Consider the following 25,910-nt stretch of genomic DNA (forward strand, 5'->3'; position numbering starts at 1 on the left):
TCCCCCTTAAAATATATTTGAAATGCTGCAATTCAAGGCAGTATTCTGGCAATATTTTTCAATATTCATCTTGTTTTTAATAAACTCTAAAAGGATTTAAAAAAGCAATATATTTTACATAAAATTTCACAGGAAGAAAATTTCCATCTTTTAATTATATGTATTTTACAAAGTAAAAAGTGAGAGAAAAAAAACTATTTCCATGAAGGATTATTTCAAGCAATGCAGAAGCAAAATAATTAAAATATTTTTAATTTAACCTCTAAGATATGGCTGCAGATGACTTTTAGTTTAATTTGCAGGAAAATGCAGTATCCTGTAATCGAACAATATTTCAAGAGGAAAAATGAAGCATCTCACGATTTCATTGAAATGAGGATGACAAGCATATGCATACATACTTCAAATAAACTTTTATCTTGACGGTAGAATGATGTAAAATATCCTTTTTCTTAATATTCTTGGTCATACATCATTTCAAAGTGGTATTTTTATTTTCAAATAAAACAAATGAGTGGGGAAAATGAAAAAAAAAAATTACATCACAAAATTTCATCTTAATAATTGTATACGATGACAATTCATACTTAACTAAGAAGAAAATATTTTAACATCATCGACAACACATGAATAAAAATAAAAGACCAAGAACTTCGGACACAGAAAACCCAATTTTGTTAGATTATTTTTTCCAATATTATAATTCCTTTCATATTAAGGCAGGAACATTTTTAAATATAAAAACTAATACAAAAACAGCCTATATTTTTTTCAATCCATAAATGATTATTTCACAGATATTTCATTTAAATTACTTGATAAATATCATACTTAGTCTAGCCGCAATAATTTTCAATGTTTTTAAATTGTTCAAAGCACTCGCTTCAAATTCCTAAAACGTGGCAGTTTCTGGAAACATTCTCGAATTCTATTACTAAATAGGCAAAAGGTTGCTAATTATGAATAAATATTATTATAAATATAATTTATTTCAATAGAACCATACTGTTACATAACGATTTATTCCAAATCAACATTCCATTGCACTACTGTCCAATGATGATTCAATTTGCAAAATGAATGAGTGGAAGCTTGAAATGGAGGATAAATATTTCAAAGGATTAGCAGTCCAGATTCATCTGCCAATTTGAATTTGATACTGAGGGCAGAAAAATGAATGAAATTTGCATAATAATAAGATTCAGAATTATTGTGCACTGATTGGCATCAAGTTCCAGAAAATAAAATCGCTCTCATCTGAAAAAATTCCAGTTCATATATTCAAATATTCCGATTCGTACACCATTATTTTAAAATTATTGCAGTAAAAGTGAGAAGGACTTAAAACTCATAGCTAACGTGTACGAAAATCGGTTTTCATTGCTAGATGCATTAGCATTACTGCGTTTGTATTTGTCTCTACTCCAAACAGCAAGAATGAACTTACATTTAGCAATATTTACAAAGTGAGCATTGCTGGTAAGATAAATATTCATACACATTATTTAAACTATTTTACAACGAAATGCAGGATAAAAAAAAATTGTGCTAGTTCGTTAGTCTTTTTATGTTTATTTAATGAGCCAGAAGTAAATGTTTTTCAAAATATAAGCGACTTCTGTTCTTTTTGTATCATATATCGTAAATAAACATGTTGTTCTTGATTTTTTTAAATTGAAGGAATTTCTAATGATAAAAAGATAATTATCAAAAATAATGTTTTTTATACGATTTTGAAATGTAAAAAATAATCTAGTTACTTATGTCTATTTGATTACTGTGCTACTTTTCTCTTACTTAGACTTTTCTTTAATTACTTATGGCCACAACTATATGAATAAACTTCTAGGTTACTTTTACATGATAAAATGTATACCACAAATAACATAGTTTAAACATTATCCATTAGATATTTCCATTTGATGAGGTGTCTTAGATTTTTAATAGTTATATTAACCACCTTTAATCTCTTTTCTAAGTCGAATATTTCAACAAATTCTAAATCAACTTTCTGATCAATTTTAATGTACTTTTAGTTTTTCTTGATACATACAGACTGCTTATTAAATGTTACATTTCATAATTTCTATTTGTCTTGAAAACTTGGAAATTACTATTATAAAATTTGAATAGTTTATCATAAAAATGCGTTATTAGTTAAGTTACCGATAAAATCTCTTTCTTTAATTTTCACTCCCACAGCTTCCTTAACAAATGCCCAAAATGTAAAAAGAATTTAGTGAACCGGGCACAGAAAATCAACTTATTCGAAAGAGAAAATTATGGAAACTCCCTTCAGAAATAAAAATGTCTTTTAAGTTTTAGAGGGTTTTTATTTTTCAATTTTCTTAATTTTTGTCAAAAAAAACAAAAAACAACAACGATAGAACTTTCTGGATTGAAATTCTTGCAGCATCACTGGTTTTCATAAAAGTCTATATATATATTTTGCATAAAATATCAAAATATGTAAAATTTGAAATTTTCGGAGTATTTTTCTGTCAGTAAATGGATGGGGCATATATCCTATCTGGAAATTCTTGCCTATTGACAAAATATTTACGCTGTTTGCTGCGGTGGAGGACGAAAGAACGAAAATTGATATAGTAGGACAGACGATACACACAGGGATGCAACAAATTAGATAGGTCCAATTTTATGTACGACTTTTACGCCAAGTTTGCAATTCTGTATTAAATTTTGGATGCAACGACCAAGTTATATAAAGAGTGTAAACAATAATACGCATATTGTGGAAATATGCAAAAAAACTAGGAAACAGCACTCCCACATATTCGGGTTGGCTTAGTATCATCTAAATGTGAAATTATATCAGGAGCAATAGGGATGCTTTGAAAAAAAAAGAAAGCTGTTGAATGCAACATGATATTTTCAGGTGAGGCCCAGAAATTCAACAAAATCTTGGAAGAAATTCGCATAGATAGAAATCTTATTAAATCACGTAAGAAAATACTATGATGTTTCTTGCTTTTAAAAGAATCAACTGTCGCAATTTCGAATAATTTTCTTGTAATTTTTACTTTCTCGTATTCTTCGTATAGAGAAAGTATAGTAACCATATAAAAATTCGAACTCGAGATTTTGATGAATTAGATTTTGGATACGACAACCAAGCTATATAAAGAGTGTACACAATAATACGCATAGTGTGGAAATATGCAAAAAAACTAGGAAATAGCCCTCTCACATAGCATTTCAAATTTTAGATCACCCGTTTTGGATCACCCTGAGTTCGATAAATGCATATTTGGAAAATGTCCGTCTGTCTGTCTCTCTGCTTGTGACAATGATTACTCAAAAACGCTTTAAATCAGATGGGTAAAATTTAGTATATGGTCATTACATTAACTTTGTAAATTTCTATCAAATTTGGATCAAACTCTGCTGGGAGGATGTCTGGCTGTTCGAATATAATTTAACATGATAACTACAGAAGGAAGAGAGCTAAACAGATAAAAATCGGTGCACAGATTTAAATCTATGATGTAGACAACTGTCATATTGTGATCGAGATTCAACAGCAGATTGACCCTCTGTTGTTCTGTACTTTTATAAATATACAAAAGCAATAAAAAACTCAAAACACGCAATGTGATGCTGTGACTATAACTAAAGTTCTGTGTGAAATGTTTTTTTTAATCAGTGGAGAAAAAGTCTTCTAAAACACAAACCCAACTTTCGAATACTCTTAACCACATGCCAGGGATTTATCGCCAAATAATTCGCCAAGTATCACATGATAGATTCAATAAAATCACGCAAAAAAATATATCGTAACTATTGTATGCCATTTCTGTGTAAGACATTTCTTGGCATGACAAGTTTATTAAAGTGTTTGCGAGAAAGTTTTGTTGAGACCATTTCCACTCCTTATTTCGATTGCAGATATTTTTTTATTCTTTTTGCGGGTTTTTTGGAAGCTTGCTCAAATGTGTGGAAGAAAACGCTGCAAAAAAACTTCGGTAAAACATCAGATATCTTGTTTGACTCGCTGTATGATCCTCGCCAAGGATGACACGATAAATTCAGTCAAAATGCTGAATTCAAGCTGAAAGTTAATATTTCATAACTAATGTACGCTAATGCTATGCCAGGCACTCACTGGGATAACACATTTATTAGAGTGTATGAGGGAAAGTTTTTGGAAGACCACTCGTGCTGAGTTTATAAAATATAGTAAAGATAAGGATGTAATTACATTCGTTTTCTAATATAATGAATTATACAATCTTTCTCGGATGATGAATTATTCGAATTATCTGTTTAGTTCTTGAATCTTACCTTCAACGAAGTTTACTTTCTTGTATACGTACACTAAGAAAAAGTACTGGAATCAAATCTTCAAAAGCCCCAACTTTGAAAATGAATGAATATCCATAGCTTGCTGAGTCCACAAACACCATTTTGGATATTACGTATGTTTGTGAATTGGATAATTCAAGTATACAACAAATAAAACGGTCGAAATTTATCACGACGTCTTTGCAATAATTTTATTTATTAGGTCGAAATTAGTCTACATAAGTCTGCCTGTCTTTGCATCCATGTGTAAGTGAAATAGACAAACCGACAAATCTATGAGTGAAATGGATGAATCTTAGAATGCGACAGATAAAAAGAAACAGATTTATGTCAAAGATTGAAAAAAATCCTTCTACAGTTTCTCTGTCAATCCGTCTATTTAAGGAAACTCATAGATGTAAATATAGAATTTTGATGTAAAAAATCATACAAAAATTCATTCGTCTAGTTCGTTACATTCTTTAACAAACATGTTCAAATGAACTGGATGCATTAGCAGAGAGGCAGACTTGATATAGACATATTTAGACCAAAATTTGAGAGAAAATTTCAATTCTGATGATAAAGCTTTTTACCAAATTTCATTTGTCTAGCTTGTTGTGTTTTTAAGTCTTCCTATTCTCAGACAAAAATGATTTCTTCCAAAAAATTTTTTGTTAAAAGCATATAAGGCTAAAACATGAAAATACATCATAATCTCGAATTTGAATTTTTTTTTTTGCGATTTTATTTCATTTATTATGGTACTTTCTCTCTCTCTCTCTCTCTCCTTGTATTTCATATACGAGAAACCAAAAATTGTTTTAATTTTTACTTTAGAACGCTTTTATTAAGTTATTAATTATTTCCGAGGATTTAAAATTAAAAAAGGAAATCACGAAATCCAAAATTGTTTTACAGGTTTTAATGAAAATGTATTATTTTTCAAAAAAATGAAATAAGTTATTTTTTCAGAGCTCCGAAAACAGGAGAAATGCTACATTCTTGCTATTTACAATAAGAAAGGCACCGATTCCATTGGCAAGATCATTGTGGGCACAGGAGCACTAAGGAAGCGATAATTAGGTATAAAGGAGGTTGCAGGTAAGAATTAAACGCATGTTCAGTTCCTACTTATAGATAATTTAACAATATATTTGATTACAAGGAGTCGGTGGAAATGCAAAATGATAGAAATGTGTGAATTAACTCATAAAACCAAATCAATGCTAGGAATGAATGCTCTATTAAGGTTAAGAATTATTCACAAAGAAACAAATGAATTTTCAAGGGATATGTCGGAAATTAAAAGGAAGTTCAGAATTCCGTGCAAAAATAAGAACTGCAATGTTTGACATTTTATATATTCAACAAAGTTTTGTGGACAGTGATTCCCTCATGATTTTAAATGCACTTTGTTTGGGGTATATTCGTATTTTAATAATATTTATTTTCATTTTATTTTGTGCATTGTCCCAATGTATTTTGCTATTATTTTTATACTACACTATTGCATCCAGCAACTTGTTTGATTTCTGATGCCATCGAGTTTGTCATTTTGTGAATAACAGCCTTGCTGTTATACGAATTCTGGATCTACGGCCTCTCTATGCTACAAACATATTTTTCTGTCTCTCTCTTTTTCTTTTTTTTTACAACTTTTTAAACGTCAGTCGGGTGTAAATAAACATAATTTTTGAATAGAATCATAAGACAGAAAGTTTTCTCGTATTAATACTACATTACAGCTATAAAATGGAAGGTTTTTTCCGACCTTCTGTGAATCAGCAAAGTAAACCTGAGCAGAGAAGAAAATGAATTTATTACCAAAAGTTCTGTTCTACATAATTAAGCTCGGTTATTTTTTGACATGATCACTAAGAATATTTCAACATTTGTCATATCGTCGGGCGAAGTTCCCGATCCTCCCGACTTTTGGAGTTAATTGACTCCGTCATAAGTATAAAGGTTGAGGGAGGATTATTTTTTTAATAAAATTTCACAGTGATCTTCGTCGGTACTCTGAGTGAACCGACAAAATCCCTTTTGAATGGGATGAAAGTGAAACATTCAAATGGTTGTGACGAACGGACTGATCAGCGCGATGTGTTTCAAATTATCAAAATACAAGTTCATCTCCTAGCAACCCTTAGTGCAATAATTAATGCCTGAAAGTACAGAGCCAAATTCATTAGAGATCCAGAATAATTTTTGGGGGCAATTCTGTTCTTCATGTTATCTGAGATTTCGTGCATTTTCTATATAACTAATTAACATAGTGGATGAATTTTAACAGCCATGATTCACGTCTGTGATTCAGATCACTATTTAATAAGAAGCTTACTTCTTTGCTAACTTTTAAATGTAATATAAAAAGAGAATTGGTCAGTAGACGTGAATCCCGAGCGATTCGCATGGTGCACAATTTGTTAAAACAAGGAGAAATAAGCTAAACATACTTGCATCAAATTCTATACTAAATTAGAGATTTCGATGTAACCAGACAATGGATGATACGGCTGTCAACATGTCAATTAGGCCGGGATAGTCTGAACGGTAGGTCGGCGGGTTATGAGTTCGAACCCCGCCGGCTAAAGACTCTCCTTCTACGTAGTGGCTGGTGCACGTATAAATCTGTCGTCGACACGAAGTCTTGCAATTCGAGACAATACCACTCGAGGCACTGGATCAGAAAAAATCGTTCTCTTATACAAATCTAAATTACTATCTGTGGAGGAGTAAATGAAATGGAAAAGGCTGTGACGCATGAGTTGCTAAAATGTACTCTTGCTCCTGCATGGCACCACTGAAACAAGAAACGTTAAAACTAGACTTAACATTGATGACTTTTTCAGCTGGTTTGTTTATGACAAGTCACATAGGCAACAACAATAGCACATGTTAATTACCTTTATCTAGATTAGACTGAAAAAGCACATTCCAATTCATACAAGAAATATACTATTTGCCAATAGATTCTAAAGTCCTCCGCGCATTTGTGCATCTGTTAGGATGGGTTTAAATTGTCCAAATTGGGATAACACGAAATATGAAAGGAGGAGATGTTTTCATTTAACAATAAAGTACACTCGGATGACTCGCAGACTAAATTAAAATAAAATAAAATTTAGAAACAACCCGACATTCACATACACTTGTAAATAAAATTGAACGGAAAAGTAGGTACAGTAGACTCCCGATTATCCGCGCCTGCCGCACTAAGTTTTTTTTTTTTTTTTGCTTCCAAGCAAAGAGAAAAAGCTTCCAAAAGCAAGAAGCAAACACAAATGACTGATTTCTTCAAAAAGGTGTAGTTTTACATTTATGCTTTTGTAATTACATAATACATTACAGTATTAAAACAGTACATATGTATTAATTTTTCTGTGTATCCTTGACGCCTCTCGTAAGTGCAAAGCACTTTTCTATTTTCATTAACAAAATGCATTTTAGGTTAGTTTTGAGTGATATACTAAAATATTAAACGTTAGTTAAACATTTACTGCTGTTTATTTTACGTTTTATTGTACATAAAACGATTTTTCAAAGTTGGAATGACTGTTTTCTCTTTTGCTATACCCGTTTTTAGCTTTTTTCGGATTATCCGCGATTTTTGTTATCCGCGGTGGCCGCGCCACCCAAATCCGCGGATAATCGGGAGTGTACTGTAGTGAGACGGAGATCAAGGTCGAAAAATGACGCAGAATGCTGGAAATGCGCTTATCCTTCCGCGTTTCGTCCCTTAGCGAGATAGAAGCATCGATAAATGGTTGTCTCTGGATACTGAAATGGACAATACCGTTTAGTATGAAATTTGGTGACATATTTCATCCTCGAGAGGTTCTTATCCCGTTGAGCACCATGATCACATATACGTGATCACGCGAGTCTCCCTTCAGGGCCCGCCATCTCGTATATGTGACAGCCTTTCCCTCTCTAGGAGCTCGTGATCGCGTATGCGTGATTTTAATTTGGAAAGTTGTGTTTAAATGCACTAGATGGCGGTTGAAGTCCGTTAAAATTTCGAATAATGTTTCGCAGAACATTGACCTTCAATAGGTTCATTTGTTTTCGAGTTTATTTTTTTTATTTGATCCGGGTATTTAAACATATAAACAATGACACTTTTTCGGCTCTCTCGAGAGGTAGGGCATTTACAGGACCTTCAATGCCTGGGCTTTGGATTTATATTTATATTTTGACTAAGATGCATAAAAGATTACTTATTGGTTTCTGGGGGTGTAGATTTATCGTTTGCATTTGGAGTTTGCTAGATAGGTTTTTTTATGTTTATATATTTTGGGTAAGTTTTATTTTAGTCATTATGGCGAAAAGAGCAAAATATTTAAGTGAGAGTAAGATTTCTAAATTGAGGAATGAATCAGATAGTTCTTTAAAAGAATAAAAACGGAAATTATCTTACTATAAATGCAAAACTATTCGATGTAGGGCTTTGTCCTGAAATATGTTTTAAAATATACCATAAACTTCAAACAATTTAGATATAATTTAGTAATCGTTTGACATTGTTTTCTAATATTTTCCATGTTTTGAATATTAGTAAGCAAATGTATGCCATTTTCTGAAGGTATATATTATTATTAACTTTATTTATTAAAATTTCACTCTAATAAAAATGTTTCTTTATTTTATTTCATTTATTTTAAATTTCGCAATTGTTTTTTAAATACCTCTACAATTTTATTACAGTATATTCAGATACTATCAATTGCAATAAACTATAAATTTCAGCGTATTTATTTGCAGCAATGATTTTATAAGAATTTTTAATTAAAATTAGGTTTAGTGGGAAAAATCGTTGTGCCTGTGGGGAACTTTGTGTGGGGGTAAACTTAGTATAGCTGTTCTTCAATATGCAATTAAAAATTATGTTGGGTTAAGAAATAGAACTCATTTGCGAATTTTTTTTGTAAAATTTGGCAGTAATATTAATAAAATAGTAATAAAAAAAATTGCGTTATTTATTTAGAGCTGTTTAGTTTTACATAAAATTGTTTATGAAAAAAAAAAACGTAAAATACCAAATACTTGACTAATAAATTAAAATGGTTAAAGAATTCCTCCTTGCCACTTTGCATATTCCGTTTTATTTTGTTTTTTTGTTTTCAGGCATTTGAATTCCTTTTCAAAATGCGTGAGGGAAAGTGTACAGGACAACTGTGATGACCATTCTACCTTTTCCTATCTGTTTGATCCATTGGTGGAGTTATGTGAAGGCATCTGTGAAGAGTCCATCCTCACAGCAATGGAGAATGACGATTCATTGTCCTTTCAACGATTAGGTGTTCTTAATCCTTACGTGTTGATGATAGCTTTCATCGAAATTTTGATATTCAAAAGCCTGTAGAGGCAATAGTGAAAAATGTTAAGAACAGTTAATAATGTTTGAATTAAAGAAAGCTGAAATATTTTATCAAATAAGTTGTTTTATAATAGTATTCAATGGATATTGGTGTTTGTTATAAACTTTCAATGTAGTTTAAAATACAATGTTGGGCATGGAAAATTAAACGCTCTGTATATTAAAAAAAATGAAGATTTAATCGAATTTTTATTCATTTAGTTTTTATAAATACTTCCTTTTCTTCTGTGCTTCTTTTTTAACTTTTCATTTTCTTTCATTTTGCAAATAGCATTTATTCTCATTCTTCATTTTGCCTGATTTTTCTTTCTCTCTCTCTCTTTCTTTTGCTGTTTGTTTTTATTGATTGTGATCACAAAATCGGACAAATTAAAAGACATGAAAAATGCATATTCTCATAATAAATACAATAAAAAAATTAGATTCAAGCCAAAGATCTATAATTTCTTTATTAATATATTAATATTTCTTTATTCTTATTATATCTTTCTTTATTAACATTCGCCTTTGCCATACAAGGTGTTTGTGGTCTTACCCAAGGCCCACATTGTTATTGCCGAATTAGAGGAGCAACAGTTTTAAATAGTATGTGTGAGTAAGATTTGCAGCCATCTCTCTCTCTGGTTTTTAAGTTGTCTGGTATATACAAGACCAAAGCCCTATAAATAATGTTTTTTTCTGAATTTGCTAGCTTGAGGTGAAATATCCGACTTAAAATCAGTGTTAAATAATTTTAATCATGCATGTCGTACAATGTAATACGTAGAACGTATGCTAATCCATAAACATTAATATATTAAAAATGCAGAAACTAATGTTCAAGTATTAATTATTGGTTTCTTATCCGAAAAATTCGAGATAATGAAAAAAAAAACCAAAAAAAAATGATATCTATGCAGTTTTAGCAGACGAACTAAAAGCTCTAAATTTATATTTCATGCTTGAGTAGCCTCTTAGCCGTTGCAGTTCCAGTGAACTGCACCGTTGCCCGGGGAACACCACGTGGAGGTGGGCTACTCTCGTTCCCCACCCGCCAACCCTCCCTTCATCGCTGTAACCGGCAAAAGTTTTTTAAAATTTTTTTTTAAAATAACAGCATAGAGATGTTGACAACATACTTGTTTCATAACTTGATATGACAGTTGGCCGCAGTTTTTGATGTATAAAATAATATTAAATAGCTTCCAGTAGCGCATGGCAGTTTGTGAACCAGCATCCGGAGTAGACAACGGTCTTTCAACATTTGACAAAAGACAATCTTTGGATCAGTCATAAGCAGTATTTTCGGAGACTCTCGGCAGTTGCGATGTTAAACTGACTATAACCGCTGTCTGTATTCCACTGGTAAGTCCAAAGCCAAGCAAAATCCATAGACTTCATATGACTCACCGGCAAGTTTAAACCACAACACATTTTATAAATCATGTGTGATTTCACTACCGGAACATCAGCTTTCTGGACTCGAGTAGGAGCCGGTTCAGCTGGGATCTCCAATGCCTGGCAAGGTCTAAAAACTGCATACGAGCGCACCACGGCAACTTGCGGTTCAGGCGGATGAGATGGTATTTCCGCATTTGGATCCAAATCCGGATCAAATGCGGAAAGAATCCCCAGAAGATGGTAGACGAAGAAATAGGGAATATTTTACCAATTCCCATATAGTCACAAAACTGATGAGGGCAACGATGGCCGTAGCCTCATTGAAACAGTCAAGAAACGCACTAAGCATTACTCAGAAAACGAAAAACTCGCACAACAATCGGTTGCTGAACAGTAAATGAATTTCAACAGAAAGCAACAGTGCATGCTTTCATTGTTCCTTCTGCTACATTGTTCGCATTTTGTAATTTTGTTGAGTATTTCAATAGCTACATTGCTGTTAACAGCAATAACAAAAGTGATTGATGGAATAATTATTTGTTCGATAACAATTGAAATACGATGATAATTATTACCATCTTAATAATAGAATAAAGGCCAATAATCACGCACAAGAATTTCGTTGGGAGCTAAAAGTGAAAGTTACTATCTAAAGAAATTGTGTGAATATAAATATAAATATTGATTGCAAATATGATTAGTAAGTAGAATTTCCATGGGAAGTTAAAATTAATCCAGTTTATCGACACGTAAAAAACGAAAATATCATATCTATTTCATTTTATAAGAGGGAGAAAGTAAACCCCTCTCCCTAAGGCTGAGATGGATATAGTAACATACAAGAATTAGGTAGCGAAAAAATGTAGGAAACAAAAGAAAGTGAAAGTTACTGTTTAGTTAAAAAAAAAAGTAAATATTTTATAAATTTTAAAATAGAGATTGGTATTTCATTATTAATCAATTTTTTCATTGATTAGCAACTTATCATAACTGCATGAAACGACGGCGCCTTGGCCTTGGTATAGCTCGTCTTCCGCTTGATCTGGGCGTCTCTGGTTCGGGCGTGGTTGTTTTTATCCTGTGTCCTATCTGTGAGGTGTGCCGAAGAGACTCCATGTAAAAAGGGGTTGTGCAAGCGAATGAGTGAGTGTCGTCTTCATATGAGCTGAAGTCAGACTTCTGCTCTCAGTTGCTCAGGGGTCTTTACCCTCAGAAGCTACTGCACCCCTTTTAAGTCAGCTCAGTTTAAGAAAGCTGTCACCTAGTATTAAAATTTTCGAAACAAAAGATTTGTTGCCGATAATGATTACGAGGATTTTTGAAAAACGGAAACATGATATCATCAGTTAAATTTATTTTAAATGGTTTCATCAGCCATTACGACATTGATGATGCACTTTTCACTATGTTTTCTATGTCAGTTTCTTTCTCTCTCTTCCTCTTTCTTTTTTTACTTTCTTATATAAAAAGTACAAAAAAAGAAAAAAAAAAAGATGAACTTTCATTAACATTAAAAACTTGTCCCCTCTTTGACCGAAAACCACATTTTTGAAATTATGTCCATTTTTCTATGATCACAATTATTCAGAAACTTCTTGAGCTAGATGGAAAAAAATTTACATGCAATTTTAATACAAAATTTGTAGTCTTCGATCATGATTTGAACGAAATCCACCGAAGAAGAGTCTTTATGTCTGTATGTACAAAAATACTATAACTTCAACATCAAATTTATCATATATAATCAATTATTTAATCTTAACTCTATGAAATTATGAACTAGATCTATCAAACTGTCTATACAGAGAGCAAGATGTAAGTAGGTTGTAAGCGCTATCTCAAAAATTCAACAAGTTAGATACATATATTACTATTTTGTCAATAAAATTGTAATTCTGCTTCCAATTTTGGCTTTAATCGATTGATAAAAAATGACATACTTGGTTTTCTTTGCTGCTCAACGACGCACAATAGCTCATGTGCGTGCATTCGAGCATCCTACGAGTTCATTATCTTGCCTGACGCCCAAATTTTAAGTGGGAAGATGAAAGGGGAAAATCGCTTTAATCAGAGACAAGAGAAGAAAGAAAGATTAGGAGGGATTACTCCTGGTTATTTTTTGTATTTACATCCCGTATTCTACTTTTTGCCGTGTGTTTCAACGTGAACCTCGTCAGGCTGGATTCCCTCGCAAGGATTTAATAACAACAATAGTCATTATGAAGTAACAAAGGTCAATAAATATGTAAGACACTCTTTTTTTTTAATTCACAAAAACGATATTTATAAATCTCTGACTAATAAAAGTACAAAAGCTTATTAAGATAATGTATAACCTACTTTTTAATAAATTTCTATTCGAAATATTTTTTTCCGATTTCATTTTCCAAATTTGTATTTATCCAAATGAGTAAGATGAACACGGGGAATGCTATGCATCGACCCTCAATTACGTTCAAAATAAAAATAAAAGTTTGCTTTTTTATATATATTTTTGGTAGGCATATTAATTTTGTATAGTAATAGGTATTTTGAATAAAATTATAGTTAATATGCCGGCGTCCTGGCATAGGGGTAGCGCGTCTTCCCCGTGATCTGGGCGTCCCGGTTTGGGCATGGTTGTTCTTCTGTTGTTCTATCTGTGAGATGTGTGAATGCGCCCTCCTGTAAAAAGGGGTTGTGCAAGCGAATGAATGATGCGTGAGTGGCAAAGTCGTACTCTTGGCCCTAGTTGGCGCTGCTATAAAAAATAAGAGACGTTCCCCTCAGGCTTAAATCGCTGTCTTCGTAACAGCGGGCTTGTCAGTGGGAAGTGCCATAAGAAACAAACAACAAACAAACAAACAATAGTTAATATACTTATGGAGATGCTAATAATTCTTAACTTTCAGGCGAAAATAACACTTTTTGATAGATTTGAAATAATTAAACAAAAAATGTTTAAAGAATATTTTTTTATATTTTATATGGTTTGTAACATTTGAAAATCCATTATGATCACTCATCTGATATGGGCACCAACATAGGTTTGAAATCTTTTCACATCTTTCGGGCAGAAAAAGAAAAACGGAACATATTGTAAAACAGTCTTGCATAGGATGTTCGCTGACATGTGTTTTGTGCAACTATGTTTGTCTTGCAATCATGGTGCCATGTGAAATTGCTCCATTATACTAAACCTTATTTTATAAAATCTTGTAAAAACTGCCTTGTAGGATATATTATTTCACTAAAACAGATACAGGAATATTTTTATGAATATTTCATAGAATGTTTTAAACTAAAATGTAAAAAAAAATTAAAAAATAGATAATTTATTACTGATTTAAAATAAGAGTTTTTCTCTCATTGTTAAATCCATTAAATAAATTGAATTTGCTAAAGAAAAATATTATTAGTGTATGGATGCAATAAAAAATTAATGTTAGAAATTTTTTTAATGAAATTGACTTTTTCATATAAGATTTTCTTATGGAATATATATAAATAAATCTTTATTAATGGTTTTTTTTTGCAAAATTATATGTTTTGCTTTAATTTCTTTCGTGATTTTTTTTTTATTTATTTCAATCCTTATATCATAATTTTATAAAGACTATAAAACAATAGCGATTTTATTATATTTGAGAGTAAATTGTGAGAGTATTTCAGTATGAAATGAGATTCTTTTATATTTATTTCATTTTCAATAAAATCACGAAAAAGCTAGAAACGTGAAATTTGCAGCTATGAATCGTTCTATAAATTGTCTTTATTTAAGAGATATTTGACAAAAGGAGTGAGGTGGGTTGCCTCAGATAATTTTTTTGCCGACGTTCACTGCCAAATCGACGACTTTGTAGCGGAAAGGGTTGTGGCAAGCGCAGCGTTCTGTCTTTTCTCCCTTTTCGTCCACCACGTCGTGGCAGTGGCACTTGTACTTGAAGAGCTTTCCTCTGCAGCAGTTGTGCTTGTCGTGGGTGCACTCGTGGTGCTTCTCGATGCACTTCCTGTCCTCCTTCCTGAAAAGGAACAAGTCACTCTCGTAAGTGCGTTTTACTACCTCTAAGAAAAAGAGATAAACTATCGGCACTTTCACTTATTTGCATGAAGTTGTGGCTATCCATTAATTTTGAGTATTTTCCTGTTGCATACGAAAACTGGTGTGGAAATTTACAAGGGCTTTCGTGAATATTATTTTTTGATAAAAAAGTGATTAGCAAACGATTTAAAAATTGTTTAATTTCAAATTGCAAAATTCTAAGTATTCAGTAAGAGTCATTCTTTACAAATGTTTACTAAAAAAATAATTAGAAAATTACATGCTCGAATATTCTTTATTAAAAATACTGTGATCTTTTTCACTATTCATCCACCTTTTCTCTCATCATAGCGTTAACAAAGATACAAAATGTGTTAAAATATGCAATTATTTTTTAATTAGCTTACTAAAATTTATATGAATAATTTCCTTTTACATTTTCTGCATTTTGTTTGTTAGAGGATAAATTGAAACGAGAATAATATTTGCCTGCTGTATTCTAATTATTATTCACAAGATAGTTAAATTAGTATTTCTTCAATAAATACGCCATTCATATATTGAGTAGTTACAATTTGAGATATTTTACGCAAAAAAAAAATTTGTATGCATTATCTTTGAACGGAGGGATTAATTTGGAATTACTGAGATATTAATATGAGAAATGTTTCAACCACACCAGAGCTTTAAAGCAGTAAAATAAAATAATGAATTATTTTATTGCAGTAGTAGAAAATTTAAGTAGAGATAAAGTAAAAGCATCCCTACTGAATACCCTTTCTTTTTTATCTCCTACTCCCCAAAATTAAAATTGGGCTTTAAATTATTGATTGATTCAGGTTAATTTCATTGATATTCCTTCATCAAACAAACATTATTTAGTATCTTTGATACATTGTTATTTTTTAAACCACACCACATCACCACGAACACTTTGATGCCATCGTATGTACTGAGCGCATGCATTGTGAATCATTGGTTCAATCGATTTCGAAATCGGCACCCTTGTAGGCTTCCATTTTAAGCATACAAATGGATGTACAGTTTTGTAGTATGCCGTTACAGGCAAGGGACTAGTATATTTTACATTTCCGTTTTCGCTGCATAGTTTTTAAACAAAAGAATTGTTTGAATGCTTGCTCTCTTTAACACTAATTAGAAAATGTTAAATTTTGCATGCTTCATTTAAGAAGAAACAAAGATGTTAAACGTACGAAGACGCCCAACTTCTCACACGATCACTTTCACTTTCGAAAGGAAGCACGACGGTATTGTTCCGTCTTTCTATAAAAAAACATTAATAGTTTCATGCAAAGTTTAGAACCGAATAAAAGAAATTAACACAAGAAATTATTAGAAGCCAAAACATTCCCAGAATCGTAAAAAATTAAACACGATTCAGAGCATCAGTTTGTATTAAAAAAATGTAACTGAGGAAAACTCTCCAATTCAATACAATGAACCACAGCTGATGAATTGGAATATTAACATATAGACAACCAAGTCTAAGCAGGATACTAAAATACGGAAGGATGCAGTGATTTAGCAAAACCAAATATTTGGGTAAAGTCTTGAATGGTCATTTCTTAAAAGGATTCGAGTGATACTTTTATCTATGGCTTATAAAAAAGAGCTAGAGTACGATAAAAGGTTCGAAATGCGTAGTTTATTTTCAAGTGTCATTTGTTTTGATAATTTTATGACATCATTTCCGAATGGAAGACCCCAGATCAGAGAAAGGGATTATTTCTTTCGGACCTCAATACATATTTACACATTTTCAATTAACCAATGCAAAAGTATAGACTTCAGTTACTTTAAAAAGAACGGAAAGACAGTCAGAGAGACACTGCATGATTAAAATAAGTTCTTAATTTAAAGCTATGTCAATTGTCATAGCCACTATAATCCATCGTTTCTGATTAAATTCTGAAAGCTACACCACATTAATTAACATATGCTTCTTTTTTTTAGTGAGGCAAATCTCTTACCTGTATTCCTCTTTAGATCAGGACATCCTACTTTCGGCAGCATCCAATTCTTCTAACGATTCACTTAAAGGAAACGTTTCCTCATCAGCTATAAAAAATAATAAGATACCGTTATATACAATGAGGAGCTATCAACATTTTTTTGTAATATTTACTATAAAAATGATTCAAAATTTTTCAACATAGTTGCAAACAGAAGGCTAAATGCGAGATGCAGAATGCAAACATTTTCAAAACCGCTCTTACTAGCAAACGGTTGGACCAAAGCTATCACATCTGACTTCACATTCTTGAGACACTAATATTTTAAATAAAAAGAGTTGTACTCCAATCAACCAAATAAATCACCTAAACTGACTAATTTATAAAATTTTAATATCACTCTTTGATTAAAAATATATTGGCAATTTTAGAAAACTCCATTGACAGTCTCAAAGAATATACGTCAGGGTTTCTAGAGAGTAGGGTTTCTCAAAGAATATACATCAGGGTTTCTAAAAATTGGACCGTCAAATTTATTTCACAGAATATGATCCCTTAGTACGAAAAGACTTTCTAAAATTTAAACATCATAATTTTTTTCAAAAGTACATTTATTGAATGAAATAAAATAAAATAGTTTTGTTTTAATCATTTAAACAGTTAAAAATTGAACTTTACGATACAACTGAATTCTCAGAGAACCCTTTCTTGAAAAATTCTTTAAGACATTATATAAATTATGAAACTATTTTGTAATGCATATAAAACTTCACTGACGAACGACTCTGCTTTTTATTCGCATATTTAAAAATAGACATGGTTGGTGTCACCCAGAAATATTTTTATTTTGACTGCAGTTTAACATTTCCCATTTAATTTAAAGTTGAAATTTTATGGGCGCTGACAGAAAATTAGACAGAGAGAGATACTTTGTAGAATGAACAGGACTGCTGAAGGCCTACATATTAGTATGAGTGAGTTACAAAACTATCGAAATTTGAAGTTTAAAAATATTTGGATGAAAAACCTATTATAAAACCAACTTGCATCAAATATTTATTAAAAATTTTTAGCGAGCATTAATGCTGGCGAACCAACTGATCGCCAAAGGCAGCTACTCTACTTTAAATTACTGAGCGTGCAAATTAAAAAATGTATATGCAACGAAATAAAAATGGAATTAAAAATCCTGCATTGGTGATCATGTCTAAAGGAAGAAATTTTTTTAAATATAAAATTTAACATTAGCCAAAGCACGCGATTGAGTGTTTTGATGGATGTGTTTCAATTTCATCAAAGCATTCAGAACAGAATGTGTGCAAAATTATATGTTAGAAAAAACTGTAAAGTAATGGAATTGACGCCATTATTTTAAATTTTAAGGTAAGGCAAAAATCATTTTTGGGAGACATTAATTTTGGAAGGAGCGTCGATCTTCATAGGCAGGCCAGAACGATTATTCACATCCAGCAGTAGCTAAGCCTATATTTATACTCGACTAACTTTAAAGCCCACTTCTGTAATTCTGATTTCTTCTACATCTTTGTTCCTCTGAATGATTGGAGTTTTTGTTGACATGGAGAGTCGACAAAACTGCCGAGTTCTTTTCGGAGATATTGTATTTACACGATATTTTACAGTTCCTTTATTAGCAAATCGGAACTTGTATGAAACTGTAAAAAGCTGTAAAAACGTTCTTATGACGGTTTGTTTACATTTGATTGTTACCATTCGGCAATGAGTAATAAGAGATATTTTCGTGACACGTGCATTAAGAGTTTTATGTACATAAATTGCTTCATGTTTATTAAAAGTTATTACTCATGTTGGGCTTTTGCATATCAAGAGCAGATTTTTTTAAAAGTGCACACATTTGTATATTAAATTCAATAAATTATATGCTATTTTGTAACTTATGGCATTTATTGCGATGACTGTAAACAGATATTAAATCTTACCTTTTGCAGCTATAGCACAGGCGAACAAGAGCAGTAAGATCACTGCGCAAGGAACGGTGAATCTCATTTTTATTATATTTTCAATAAGAGAATTGTTAGATGTGATTCAGAATCAACGTTTGCGTCGAACGGTCTGTAAATATAAAATGATGGTTTTAATTCTAGTTTAAAAAGAAAAAAAAAATGATTACAATTTAATCAATCTTGTTTTTCTTAATTATTTCTAGTTTACTTACATTTTCTAAATTAAAAATCAAAAAAATTCATATCATCAAGATTTCATTCACAATTTAAATACATACGGATGGTTGGTATAGTTGGTCATTGGATTATTTTGATACAACAGACACCAATGGCACATTATGCAAAAAACGCAGTGGACGTAAATAGTATTTAAATACAAAGCTTAAGCTTCTGTAAAATGTAAAACTGAAGAACAGTGATGAAATAATAGATAACTGCACATTATGAAAAAAATAAAGCATAAGCAGAAAACAAAGTTAAAATGCATTAAGTGCAGGAGTTAAACCGAGCAGCTTTCGAAAAATTAAACATATTTGAGTGATGCATCTCACCCAAAAAATCTTTCAGAGTTAGGGATAATAAATATGGTGAGTACGGCGAGACTGAAGAAAGGGGCATTCAAAGAATATATTTCACAGTACTCATAGATAGACAGCTTATTGGTGAACTAGTCCATAATAATTTCATTCTAAAATATTCTCTTATTTCATGATACGTTTCCACTTTTTCTATTTAATTAATTCAACAGAAAGTTTGTAAAAAGACCTAAAGTTGAACTTTCACTTGCTCCGAGTGAAGGGATAAAAATGGCAAGCCTAGCAAATTCTTCTAAAAGATCCTTATGGTTCCCTTGCCTGTTGGCGACTCCTTTAGGAAATCCTTATCAGAATCTCACGGTATATAGGCCCTGGAAAAATTATTCTCCTTCTCTATTACACTAATTTGCTCTTACATCGCACTCTGGGTGGACGTGCCTTGTCTGCGCCTCCTGTACATAAATTATGGCTCCCGGGATGGAAATAAAACGAAGTTAAAAATTCAAAGCGTCATCTTCCTTTTCTTCGGCCATGATTCTTCTTCAAAAATTAAATAAATATATATATATATACTTCGTAGCACGATTAAGCTCGTACTCTTCGTAGAAGCCCAAACATTCTTTAATAATTAATAGCAGATACAAATACAAATATGTCTGGAGCATTGGGAATGTTTAATGGGGTAGAATACGTCATTTCCAGTTTTGAGATTAGGCAAGGCTGATTCAGGGTAAATAAACTCAGAAGACTCGACTTCATTCCATGATTGTTCATTGGAAGTTGAAGATGAAATGGATGGAACAAAAATTATTAGTGTCCGTCTGACTACGAGAGGAAATGCGAGAAAATAATTAGACTCGCTCAGAAGTGACATGGTGTTTCTGTTAAGGTATATTTTTAAAAGTTTCCCCAAATTTTCTTTTATCTCGAAATTATCGTGACAAATTTCGTTTTACCAAGGACAGCAAAACTTTCTTAGAGAAGCACTTTGAAATAGTATTACGAGACGCATTTATTATGGTATCAAGCACGCACTGTACAGCTTTTGAAATGTCTATAGAAAATACTATATTCTCAGAGATATAGCCGATTTCTCAAATCGATAACGCTTTAGGCAATGTTAAAATTCATTTCCATCAGCAAATGAGAAAGTAAAAGAAACATTTTCCTTATTATAGACATATTTTCTAATTGTAAAGTCGAGCAACGTTAATGGCTCAAGAAAAGAGAAAGCCATATCGAGAATGTGGAGGATATACGCATGTTCACTGAAATAATTTTTTTTATTATTTATTATTGGACAGAGAGAAACAGATATCAGGGATGAACCGTCCAATCCATAGTTCAAGAATCCGAATCCCACAAAATTATATATCGAATGAAATGGCTTGGAAACAGAAAATAGTGGAAAGCTGATCTACTATGCATTTAACTTCCTGTTACTGATACCAATACGGCAGAAAATGAGTACATCAGATTGGGTCAGTGTTCGTGCATAAGGAACATCAGCACCTGGAGCCCTCAGCAAGCTTATACTGGCCTTGGCGAGGCGAATGGAATTATATTTTTCTGATATCTCAAAATTTACACACACATAACTGTTCGACAGACTTATGAACTTAAGTGTCATTATATTTCCTCACACTATTACAAATATGGAGCTACGGTTGTAATAAGGTTTCAAAAAAGTTTCTTGAAGGTAAAAAAAATAAACAGGATGAAGTTCTCAAGAATGCTCTTGATTGTCTGCAATTGAATGACTCTATTATTCCAAGAAAAGAAGTTATGCATTAAAAGAATGTGTCGCTGAAGATGTAATAGGAATAACAAATGAAGTCCCTTGAATTTCGCAACTCTTCTCATGATCACCCTCATCCTCATACGGATGAAATTAGAGACTTGGAATGTTTGATACGTCATTGAATAAGGGAATAAAGTTCATGTGGACTGCATTTTGAAAGCTTTATATCAGTTAGTTTTTAGATTTGTTCTAGTGTAAGAGTTTCAGTGCACTGTTTAGGGATTGCTCAATATCAGATGACGCTTTTTCAGGGCATTTAAAAGAGGTCTCTTATTTTATTCAATTTGTGTATAAGCAATTTGAGCAAATTCATTTTGAAACGCGGATATAAACGTAAATTTAGTTGTTTGTGTTAGGAATTTTCGTCTAGCTTCAGGATATCGCATCTTTTTATTTTAGCTGTAGTTGATTATTTTTCAGGATTCTAGTGAGACAGGAGAAAAATGGGATTTATAATTTTAATGCAGGTCAAGTATTTATTGGTTATCATGACCTTTTTTTGAATAACAAGGAAGTGTGGGAGGTCTGCCGCACTTTGCTTTTGATTCGCTAAAGTGCTCTACACTGAAAGGAATTTAATGAACTTGGGATGAAAGATTCCTCTTGTAATTTTATATAACCTGCACAAAATCAAGCTATGTTAAGGATCAAAATTTTATTCAAAACCCACTAGAGAGATCTTCTTTTTTTAAACCAATACGATATGGGAAAAAAATCAAGTCAGACGTTATCAACCACTGCAAAGACTAAGAAAGTAGGATAACCATTGGTTCTGAAATTTCCCAACTTCAGGCACTGTCCATTATTTTGCTACCAACGCGAAAAGCGTCCATTCTAGGGTTGCTCCTTTTTTTGTAACTGCGCGGGTCATGATCCGCCAGAACTTTTTAGAACTCGGAACGCGATGCTTACCGTTGGTAGTGGGGTGACTCCATACCCCTTCTCATAGAAATAAACCGCATTTTATAGAAGCATCGTTTTCATTCTTATAGCTACACCGCAATTCCTTAGTTAATTTTAAATTAGTTACACCGCATTATTTAGTTCTCAATCTCAATTGTGGAGGCATCATAGACCTTCACAACAAGTACTCTTACCTTAGTGTGAATCGGAACCTCTATGCGGGGAGTCACTTTCGGGGACATTAATCATTAAGGACGGTGTCCTTTAAAGGAAAAGGCTGAAGGTGTGACTTTTTCATTTGTACTTTAAGACACGAACGATGTAGGCGGACAGCTGCCAATGAAAACGATATGCTGAGAACGACCACCTGAATTACCTCAAGCTGCCCACACGTAGGCATTCGGAGAGAGACAACGGCTTCTCGTGGAAAACTCTTTCACCTGTCACCGAGGGAAGGAAGGAGAAAGAAAACCGACCCTGCTAGAAAGAAAGATAAAACTAAAAGGAGAAAAGACCCTTTGGAACCAGCCGCGAATAAATCGAGGGGCCAAGGCTTCTTCGAGACATAGCCCTGGCGCTCGTATTAGGGGCAGCTTGTAGATGAAATATTAATGTATTTATGCTCCGTTTCGAATAAATAAATAACACCGAACCCCAGCCTATTAACACAAAAGGCCGAATAACACTATTACGATTATTGATTAATGATATTATTCATCACATTATTGAGAGGTATAAAAAATATTGAAAAACATAGTGGATATATTATAAAATATCTTGTAATTATAAAACTAGTCGCCATTTACACTTTTTAAAGTCTCTTATGACGGTAACGAGAAGACGAAAGAATCGTATTCTACCCGGACGCCGCTTAACGTGGCGAAGCCACAAAATGCCGTCATTTTTTAAGTTTTCAGAAAATAGCTTGAATTTTCATGTGAATAACAAATCTTTAAAAGTCATGTATGATCATATATCCTTAAGAAACCCAGACAGAAACTAGAGAATGAAAAGAAAAATGGCGACTACATAACTTTTTTTAAACCATGTTACTTCAATCATAGTATAAATCAATATATTTTGTGCATCAGAAATATTGAACAAAAAAAAAAGTCTGTAAATTTTACATAACTCCTGAAGGATGGAGGGCTTAAAATACATTAATACATTTAGAGTAAGTAAATAAACATTAAAAATCGTAGCTTTCAAGAATTAGTCTTAAAAAATACTAATTTTTGTAATGATACAAAAGAACTTTTCCATTAACAAGTAACTACATAAAATACCTATGCACAGTCAAAATAAACTAAGCTAAAATTGCACAAATCAAATTTAATAAATGAAAATTGGACTTTAGTAGATTGTCCACTGAAATTTTTTAACTAAGTCAATCCATGTATTCTACGGAATTACAAATTTCATTGCCCTATCTTGCCTTAAAAATTCAGGCTCGTGTTTTTCTCTTCAGTAAGGTAAATTCTTATAGAATGAGTGGTGATAATAGATAGAATATGCATATTTTTTTATTACATTTACAATAAGAATTAAAAGGATTCTGGTGAACGAACTGAGAGCCCTTTTGTTTCAAAGTCGGCCTTCAAATATTTGTTTCAAGCAATTTCATGCTGTTGGCTTCTTTGTAGAAGATCTTCTTGACGAACACCCTTGAAGATTTATCTATTTAACTTAAGATATTTGTATTTTAAGCAGTCACAACTTAATTGATCTGTAACTTACTGCCATTAATAAGTTCTCACCCTGCTTTTTATTGAATAGCACAGAAGTTGGCAACATTCACTCTGTAACTGGATTCATACACAAAAAACTTTAATCTATAAAATCAGTGGATATTCTTGGAACTCGAATTTGTCTCAACGGATATTAATTTAATATTTCTCTTGATATACAACATTCCGAATATATTCTCATAAGAATGTGATTGGATGCAAGCTCCTCAGGAAGCATACTCTTTAGTTAAAAAATATCAAAGTTTCTTGATTTTTTATTTATTTATTTATTTTTGCTTTATTCTACATTAGCAAGTATCTATATTATTATTGCAGCTAAAGATTTCCAGGTTGCTAACATACATTTTTAGGTTTTTTAGTAAACTCGCGATTGAAAGGCAGTGATCAACAAATGAAAATTTTGACCTTTACATTTTCAATTGATTATAAATCGAATACTCCTGGTTATATAATATAAGATTCTTTTTAAATTTTAACAAAAAATAAACACTTGAGCTAATAAAGTCGCATTTAGAAAGAAATTTTGAATTAATTCTGAACTCTTCCAACATTGTATCATAACCAAATCTTACATTATAATTTAAAATTATATTTCGTTTTTGAGTCTTCTAAAACATAATTTGTAAGTATGATACAGCTGCTTTACCTATTATATTACTAAAGTAAACAATTACCTTTAAATTATCCGAAAAAGTACAAAAATATCCAATGAAATCGATACAACCAAAATTAAAAAATTGAGAAGTATTAAATTGCCCTAAACAGAAATACATTTTGATATAAAAAACAGATTAGATTTTCTAAGATGAAAGTGAACTTAAATTTGAAATTTCTGCACTTACAAGTACGAAGTTTTCAGTAGTCTACGAATAAGAAAGAGATCGTGGATTAGATTCAACGTTAAGAATTTGAATAAAAAGACTCGTCGCTGGCAGACGATTTAGAGTCTTCTTTTTTCAGTGCGCGCCTTTTATTCAGAAGATTATTATGAATGACAGGCATTCAAAATAGTCTTGTGAATTCTTGACATATTTTGCTATGAAGAAATACACATTTGCAAAAGGTCAGGAATTCTGTTGACTTATTTTTGAGAAATTTGTCATGTTTTGTAAATACTGCATCTGGCATAAACATTTTTCCCCTTCTTTGAACACCTGTTCTCTTAGCATCAACCAAAGAATAATGGCAGAAGAGCGACAAGATAAGCGAGAGAGAAATAATACTGGGAAAATAAATATAATAATAAAATAAATAAATAAAACAGAATGAATGCTCTTTCCCATCCGTGATAGAAAAAGGATGAGACATGAAGTTATTTATTTATCTTATGTCAAATAAAACACATTTCAGCGATCATGCAGTTGCAGGATTGTCAAATGTGTGATCGTTGACTGTCATAACAATATATCACAAAAATAAGTCGCAACGAACAATATATAAAAACTGAATTTTTTTTTTAAAATTAAAAATATTTTCATAAAGGCTCTAATATGTATGATTTAAAAAAAATAAAATGTTTTTCACTTCTTAGTTTTAAGAAGTGAATTTCTAGAAATCAGCATTGTAAAATCTTAAAATGAATTTAATATCTTTGAAATTTTTGAGTGAAAATCTATCTTTCCAGCCTGTTTGCCATTCTCAGTATTAAGAAGTACAGTTTAAAGAGGTTTTTTTCCCGTTATTGAGTAAGATAAATAACTTTCTCCAACATAGAAATTTCGCAGTTTAAGCATTCTTTACATCAGTTCTGATTTCCAGCAGACCTTGTTCTGCAGCCACGAATTCCAATGATTCTCACAGACGTGCCAATTGAATTCAAACGCGTTGAATTTCCTATTAGATTGGCATTCGCAATGACAATCAAGTCGCAAAGCCAAACGA

General features: G+C 31.9%; 1 long non-coding RNA gene across 1 annotated transcript; it reads right to left on the bottom strand.

The window, feature by feature from the left end:
• Positions 1-17,087: 17,087 nt before the first annotated feature.
• On the bottom strand, positions 17,088-24,983 carry LOC129987431 (uncharacterized). The gene is made up of 3 exons (XR_008785583.1): positions 24,872-24,983; positions 19,018-19,150; positions 17,088-17,165 (listed from the first exon to the last, which is right to left on the bottom strand). It is a non-coding gene; the product is annotated as an uncharacterized LOC129987431 (long non-coding RNA).
• Positions 24,984-25,910: the final 927 nt, after the last annotated feature.

Source organism: Argiope bruennichi, chromosome 10 (genome assembly GCF_947563725.1).
Source record: "Argiope bruennichi chromosome 10, qqArgBrue1.1, whole genome shotgun sequence".
NCBI lineage: Eukaryota > Metazoa > Arthropoda > Arachnida > Araneae > Araneidae > Argiope > Argiope bruennichi.